The 8,841-nt window shown below is 32.0% G+C and overlaps 1 long non-coding RNA gene across 1 annotated transcript; it reads left to right on the top strand.

Annotated features, from left to right (window-relative positions):
* Positions 1 to 3,518: 3,518 nt before the first annotated feature.
* On the top strand, positions 3,519 to 4,700 carry LOC130466894 (uncharacterized). The gene is made up of 3 exons (XR_008927052.1): positions 3,519 to 3,670; positions 4,069 to 4,228; positions 4,425 to 4,700. It is a non-coding gene; the product is annotated as an uncharacterized lncRNA (long non-coding RNA).
* Positions 4,701 to 8,841: the final 4,141 nt, after the last annotated feature.

The raw sequence follows: 8,841 nt of genomic DNA, 5'->3' as shown, positions 1-8,841 counted from the left end.
TATATCGTTTGTTGGGGCATAAATATATAAATTGTTGACTTGTAGTTGGTGGATGATTGCCTTATATAAGGAGGAAGTACGTACGTAGCATAGTTGATATCAAATGTTAAGAAATTAGTATCGATCTTTAAGTCTTTAACTAATAAAGTAAAGGTATGGTTATGCTTTAGTATTTTTTTATTATTCATTGCATGACCTCCTCTTTTCTTTTAATATATGATTAAAATTATTTTTCAGCAGTAGAATGGTTCAGGTGATTCCAGCAGTCACTTAAAGAGTAAAATTTGGTGATGGTGTCTAGCCTTAGACCTCTCCTCTCTCCCTCTCCTTCCTCTTACTGTAGGTCAGTTTTTGTCTCTTAAGTTCAATAAACCTTCCCGTTTTGGATGTGGTTCATCATTATTCGTTCTTCTCTCTATAATGAAGTTAATTTTAGTACTCCGTATATATATGTATGTTTGATTTTTCGTTCCTTAGTTGTAGATTTCTGTAATATTGGCTCGTTAGCTTTTATCAGGATTGCAAGTTTGTAACAAACATTTATGTTTTGAAGAATACTCAAATGAATCAGGTGAAAAATCATCTATCATCGTGGCCAACTATAAGAGCAAGATCAAGGGGGTCTTGTCTTAAGATTTTTTCTACATGCTATGTTAGCATTTTACTATTATTAAATAATTAAATTATAATTAAGACTTTTTAAGATTCAATCAAATTTAGCTCTTCACCCTTCAAACTTGTTTAAGACTTGTATATTTATGCACCATTTATTATTTTATTATTTTACTCAACTCACACAAGAGTCTTAAATGGAATCTTAGTTTTTTAAGACTCGGTTTAAGACTTTGGCAAAACGCATCCACTTCAATGCTACAAGTTACTTTGTTCAATCTCAAGACTAGGTGACTCATATGCCATGTCAGCATAACTCAAGTCTTAAGATATAGGGCTGATCATGCTCTAACAAATCATTAAGCCCCTTATTCGAAAAGGGTGCATGTTATTAATTATACAAGAGATGTTCTACAATGGAAGATCTACTAAATGACCTTAGTTTTTATCAATGAACTTTTATTTGATTCAATTTATTTTGTATCCATATTTATTAGATTACCGTCTAAATTTTTCTTGTATATGATATATGACTACTCGACTACTTATTAATAAATTGATGTTAAAAAAAAAAGTAAAGACATAAAAAGAACTTTATAAAACTCCTATAATACTCCCTTTAAGTACAGAATAATAATTTAAGTTTAGTAAAAAGGATTTAAGTTCAACAAAAGTAATTTAAGTTCATTTTATCAAAAATAAAATAAAAAATTTAAGTTCAACAAACTTCATTCAACTCTACAAATTAAAATTTAAGTTCAACAAACTTCATTCAACTCTACAAATTTGTACTCAATTCACTAAATTCTTCTCTTTTCCCATTCAATTCAACCAACTTCATTCAATTCAACAAATTTGATATATTATCATTCTCCATCGTTTTACTTGAATTGAATTGGATTCTAAATTTCCAACTTTTTATTTGAAAAGAGTGTTCAACTGCCAAACCTAAGATTGAAGTTCTTATCCATTCAGAGGTAGCAGCTTGAAATGGTTGGTTGATTAAAAAGAAGGCATATATATTATACTACGTAATAGTTATTAGAATAAAATGACAATCTTTATTTATAAAATAATGTACAATATATTAAGATTATAATACGGAGTAGTATAAATAGCACTAAGATACACATTACGTAGTTTTTTTTATTCTTTAGCGAAATCATATACTTCTTAATTTATAAACTATATGCTCCTAGCTAATTGGAGAATTGCATGACAATGAACTTTATGCATCTAGAAAGTCAACTAATTCACGAACCTCTTTAACTTCACTTGATAAGCAATGACGTCGGACCGGATCGGATCAAAATAGTAAAATCTACTATACCGGAAGAACATTATATTTTATGGGCCCTAGGCGAAACAAGAAGAAAAGACCCCTTGTTTGAACATATCTACTAAATATGCAAGTCATTGCTGCCGAAGTGAATTTCGTATATATTAATTTATTTTCCAATAAAAGTATTTCATACTATGATTAATTATGTTCATCAATCAAATAATAGGAAGTATAATTCCATCGGAAACATTAATAGGAAATACGAAGTATTGAATACAAAAAATTAAGGTAAATTATATTTTATTTTTACTATCAATTTACTCTTCGTATATAGTTGAGTCTCATCTATTAACACAATAATATCAAGGTTAAAAAGTGTAAACAACTAATGTGGTCATAATATTCTATTCAAAAAATATATTTACTACTAGTATATATTTTGATTTTTTATTTTATAATGTTGAAAATCTATGCACGAAAAAAAAAATGTGGTAGTAGAGGATATTGAGATAAAAAATGGGACACACATTAACATACCAATGATGTCTTGGTCTAGTGGTTAAGACTAAAGACCTGTGTATAATAGGTCTCAGATTCGAATACCCCCGCCCCCATTTATAATTTATATTGCCCTTGTGGCTCATTTGCAACAAAAAAAAAACATACAAAGAAATTAAAAAAATAAAAAATAATAAAAATTCTAAACAGGCGTGTGTCGAATCCAAGTTGTTGGGGAATGTGAATGCATATACAATCATTTCATCTAAATACTCGTATCACTAAGTAATGCGCGCTTTATAATCTATCTATTACTCCCTCCATTTCTTTTTGATGTATCCATTTAAAATCTGGTGTGGTTTTTAAGAAAATTGGAATATTGGTTGTATGGGTATAAGTGTAATGATTGAGTGTAAGATAAATGATTGAGTGTAAGAGATTATAATAAATAAAGGAGTGAGAAAATAATCTCTATTATATAAAGGAACAGCTGAGGGCATTTTAGTAACAACACTTTTCGTGTCCCCTTTTAAAAAGACTAATATACCCCTTTACACTACTCTATTCTACACGAGGATTCATTCAAAGTTCAAACCCTTACTGCTCGGCTGCTCCACCGTTTTCTCTCTCCTTCCTCCCGTTTTCTCCTTCGATCTCCTTCGATCTTCTTCCTCTACGATCTTCTTCGATCTTCTTCCTCAAAAATTACGCCCTTCGTTCTCAACTCCATCGCAATTTCAATCATAATGGTGAGTATTTTACAATTTCAATCGCAATTTACCCTTTTTCAATTTGATTTCAATTTTCTGACTAATTGAATCTTCTCATAATTGCAAATCTGGAATTAGTCCGCTCCAGGGTTCTTTAAATTTGGGTGAAATTCCTGGGTGTGATCGATCTTCTTCAATTATCGGGTAAAAGTTCTTCATTTTCTTTTCTGTTTTGTTTAAATTACATTTCTTTTTCTGGGTATTTTTTTTTCTTCTGTTTTGATAATTATTAGGATTTTAATTAGGTGTTGGTAATTTAATTTCGTTTTGTGTTTGTTTTCAAGCAATATTCTGATTTCCTTTAGGTGAATTTAATTTCATTTTGTGATTTTTTTTTCTTCAGGATTTTAGTTAATTTTTAGTTTGCTGAGGTTTCTGCAATTTATTTTTGAGAAAATGGGAAAGCGTGGAAATAATCAGAAGAAAGCCCCTCAGAATTTGAAGAAAATGAAGCTGAATAATGAAGATGTGAAAAAATTCAGTAGTATGGAGGATGAAATTGATGTCTGTAAGTATTCTCCTTCTTATTGTTCTTATAATTATTGTATTGAGTTTGTATTTATTAGAAATATTGAGTTTGTATTGATTTCTTTGATTAATTAAATTGTAGAGTATTTCTTTGAATTATTACAGAGTATTTCTTTGAATTATTTTAGTTTGTAGAGTATACCCTATGATTTTATAACCTATGATTTTTCAGTATTATTTTGCAGTTCATATTTATGGGAATAGCAATTTAATTTTAATCAGCAATTTAAAAGACTAATGTGGTACTCTAAATGTTGAATGTATGGTGGGTTTAATTCAGTTAGTTTCTTTGATGTGTATGTTGCTTCTGTCATTCTGTGCATAGGCTTTGAGTTGTTGCTTAATTTAGATGAGTAGTTATCCTCCTGTTTTCTGCAGGGCCGTTTCGAAAATTTATCACTCAGATTCATTCACGCTTTCAAATGGTGGTGGTCCGCGTAGCAGGGGCGGCGGTTTAAGTGTTTCTTTAGCTGGGCCAGATGGGCGGGTCTTAGGAGGTGGTGTTGCCGGTGTTTTAATAGCTGCGTCCCCAGTACAGGTTTGACATCTGTTTATCTCTCACTCTTCCTCATAGGCCAACTTTGTACTTTTTTTCAGCGTCTTGCAATGGTTATAAGTTGTGGATTGATTAGTTGTACTGAAAAAATGCCACATATTTTTGGTAAAATCTAAATGCTTTGACTGCTCATGTTGTGCTTTGACTCCAACTACATCCGAATTCGATTTTATTGCAGACTTATACAAGATAAAGTTTGGCCAAATCTATTTGAGTAAGTCGATGCCGACAGAATCAGATGGTGAAACAAATAACCCAGAGAATGGCATGGAGCCTCAAAGAGCTGCAGTGGGGAAGCAGAACCACTGTCAGGTTCAATATACCCAGCAGGCCCACCTCCAGCAGCAGACACAGTGAGGAGAATAACCAGCACAAAGAAGCTGAAGGAACTAATGAAATGCCATGGACAGCTCAAGCAGAAATGTTGGAGAAGTGCTTGATCGTCTCACACTTATAACAGGTTCAGTTTCTCTCATTGCATAAAAATTCTTAGTACTGTTTGTGGGCTTGGGAAATTGGAAAAGCAATGTTGATGATGGGAGTGTAGGGTGAAGTTAAAAGAGCTGTTAGATTTGAATTTGATTGATTATCATCATAATGTTTGGAACTCCAAATGTGTTGAAATTTTTGTATAATTAGAAACGAAGTTTGAAAGTTTCAGTTCGTATTCGATGCATAAAATCAGATTAAGATCAATTAGTGTATGATGAAATGTTAAAACGATGTTGAATCGAGTCATATACGAATCTCTATTATATAAGCCAAGAGGGGAGGGGTATTACGGTAAACACACTTTTCGTGTCCACTATAAAAAAGACGAAAATACCCTCTATCTTTTACTGTCAAACCACCTCGCGTACAACACATATTTCATTCCTCCGCCCCTTCCCTATCACTCTCACAGTATCACATACTTTCTCTCTCCTTCGATCTCCCTCAAACCCTCAAATCTTCGATAAAGGCTAAGGAGCTCTCCATCCTTTGCGACGCCGAGGTTGGAATCATTATCTTCTCCAGCATCGGCAAGGTCTATGAAATTATTGGTCATTGGTAATTTGGTATGTTAATATGTTTGCTGTATATTAATTCCTACTATACCATCAAATTAGGTATTTGAAAAAATTAGGTATATTAATTCCTACTATACCTACTATACCTACTATCGTATTTGAATCTGATTGTTACCAATTAATCTGTTTGCCACAAATTTTATAAGTTTCAAATTGATTATAACATTAGTCTTCTAATCAACCAGAGGTTGTAATTTTAGAATTAGAATTAGGAAACACAATCCTGGGCTTTTACTATTTGACGGAGCAGCAGAGAGGCATATGATGCTAGAAAGTCTAATGTGAATACCCTTTTCAACACTCTGGTCAAGATTTAGAGCAATTAGTGCTACAATCTTTAATTGGTATTTGATTATCATGCGCATCTATGTAAGCCAAGGTCTCCATTCAAGTAGTAGTATCTGGATGGCTACAATTCTAAACGCATTAACCTCATTCAGGTAGTAATTGGGCCTTTTTGCTATGATAAATCAAAGACCCCTGCTGAAATCCAAAATGAGAGAATTTAGGCTAATTAAAGCTACCTAATTAATTTTATCTAAGGAAAAATTACAATATTGAGGGCTATATGTAGCTCTTCCCCTCTTATAAGGAAAATTTAGGCTTATTAAAGCTACCTAATTATTATTTTTAATCAAGTGCGACCCACAGAAAGTTGTATACCTCTCTCCCCCTCTTTCTCTTGCTCCTTGATTTTGCATCAAATTTGTTGTTTCTTCGGATTTGGTTCTGTTTTGTGACTCCGAATTACAAATTAGGGATTTTAATTGCTAATTGTTTTTGTTTTTGCAATTTTCATTACCAATTGAAAGTGTATTTATAACGAGGTTTTGTTTTTTTATTAGGTTTTAGAAATCTGATTTGGGTTCCTAATAAGTTCTGCCTACAATCTGTTATGAAGTAATTTTAGGTTTTCCAATGATGTTTGTTGAAATTTGGAAATATTCGCTGTGATTTCGATCTGTTTCTGCTATTATTTATAGAATTACGGAAGTTTTGGTGAATATTACTTGAAATGGCGTAATTCTTAGCTTAAAATTTGTGGCCACTTCTCTCATTTGAAGCTTAATGGTTATTATTGATGAACTTCTGAACAATTATATGTTTTTAAGTTCTGTTAATTTTTTGCATATTATGCTTGAATCAAATGAAGGTTTGCTGAAACTGATTGCCTGATTTTAATTCACAGATGATTACCGAGGCCTTGGTGTCACTCAAGGAGAGAAATGGATCAAGCCATTACGCAATCGCCAAACACATAGAAGAGCAGAAGGTGAATGATCTCCCTTCTAACTTCAGGATTCTTGGAGCAGAAGCCATTAGAAACTGGACCGACATTCTGGAAGCAAAGCTGAGACCACTGAACCAATTCTTGGAGGCAAGATTGTGGCTCAAGTTACTGGTACTTATGCAGTTGCAAGGTGCTACAATTAGCTTCAGCTTGCTTGCTACAGACTAACAGGCTACAACTTACCATCTGATTTATGCAATTATTTAAGTTCGTTTTTATTTCGATCATGCACTTAATAAACCAAATGCTTCCCTCTTTGGGATTGTGATCTGTGATCAATAAATAGAAAAGAAGGATGCTCCCTTTTATGCTTTGTAATCACATCGATCTATTATCAATGCTAATTAAGAGTTTTTATTTTAATACTATTGACTTTACATTGAATTATGAATTTTTTGTGCTATTTGTTAATATTGATGATTTTATCTTGATTTTACAGTATGTTGGCTCAAGGAGATCAAATTTGCTTTTTTAAAATCGCACGCATCGCGTGCATATAAGACTAGTAAAGAAATAAGGTAAGAGAGAGGAGTGATAATGATGGGTGATAAAGAAGGTGAGAGAGTGGGTATATGGGGAAGGGAAAAGAATTAAATATTATGGGTGGGGAAAATTAGGTGGGAATATGGGTAGAATCTTTAGGTATTTTGGTAATTAGATAGAAATGTAAGGGTATTTTAGGATAAAATATATGTCCAAAAATAGAATAGATTCTAAATGGATACAACAATATAAAACGCTTAAAATGGAAACGGATACAACAATAAGAAACGGAGGGAGTACTTACTATATACTAAAAGAGACACCAGGAATGACACGTGTCAATTCCTGGTGTAAAATTTTCCCGTAAAAAATCATTTCCTAAAAAAAAAATCTACTTTGTTCTTTTTTTATTTTCTTTCCTTTTCCTTTATAAATGTTTATATATGGAAAAAATTATAAGATTATGTAATGACATTATTAGCCAATTTTGGTAATATTTTAGTCAAATCTTCATATCAATAGCAGAAAATATTTTTACTCAATATTTTGGTCAAATTATCATATTAACCATATCAAGTATTTTGGTCAAATCATCATATTAAACATTTAAAATATATACTTCGTATAATACTTAGTAGGACGGGCAATGTATATTATAAGATAAAATGATAAAAGGAGTAGTTTTGAGATTTATTAATTACGCAATAGATGTAAGGGGTAATATTTCATATAAAAAAGATGATTAAATAATAATTTTCAAATATCCGTGCGTGCACGGGATTTAATCTAGTATATGTATAAACGCAGTGGATAGTCACTATTTTGGGGGCCCTCACGGCCCTGTGCCCTAAGCGGTCGCACTTTCGGCTTATGTCCAGGGTTGAGCCTGAGTTTAAGGACGGGGTGATGATAAAGGTCGCAAGTTGTGACAATATTTAGTTGTCGCAATCTCACGTGTCAGAGTTTATTTGGTACATATAGCCGTCACGTAGGCTATGAGTCATCATAATATTTTTACCATCAATGTAATATTTTTTCTATGAAAATATGTAAATAAGGTAGTCGATATTAAGAAGGAAACAAATAGAATATTAAGATTTTCCTAACTTTTTTTGAAACATGCATAATAGGATATATAAGTTAAATATTTTAGTTTCCAATTTAAATTATGACATGTAAACATGCCATGTCATTATTGTGACATAACTTAAAAGTCGTATGTTACGACCTTTATCATTTTCGTAAGGAAAGAAGGGGCTCAAGTGCGCATCTTGAAAACAAGGAACGCATCTATTTTTAAACAAACCTTCTTATCTGCTGACTGTTGCTGGACTTTACACTAGAGCTTTTAATTTTTTTTTTAATGAATACTCTATTGATATGTACGTAGTATAAATTTATGAATACTCCTAAAGATACACAATTAATTAATTCAGAGTGCTTGGACACCCTCGACCCCTAACACCCTAAAACTGAACTTTATATTGTTCTGTTCGACATAATTTTCGTGCATTAGTCCGGAGTAGTTATCAGGGATCACATTGGAAACAATATTTTAGTCGGTCCTATAACCTGGGAGCCACACCCTCGACCCTTTCTTGCAGAAGCTATAGCCTTTCGCAACGGATTACTATATATATATATATATATATATATATATATATATATATATATATATATATAATATTAGCAATCTAAAATAATATTAAACATAAATTTATTGAGAGAGATAATTTACTACTCCCTCCATT

Source organism: Spinacia oleracea, chromosome 2, assembly GCF_020520425.1.
Source record: "Spinacia oleracea cultivar Varoflay chromosome 2, BTI_SOV_V1, whole genome shotgun sequence".
NCBI lineage: Eukaryota > Viridiplantae > Streptophyta > Magnoliopsida > Caryophyllales > Amaranthaceae > Spinacia > Spinacia oleracea.
This window is presented reverse-complemented; position numbering and strand designations above follow the sequence as displayed.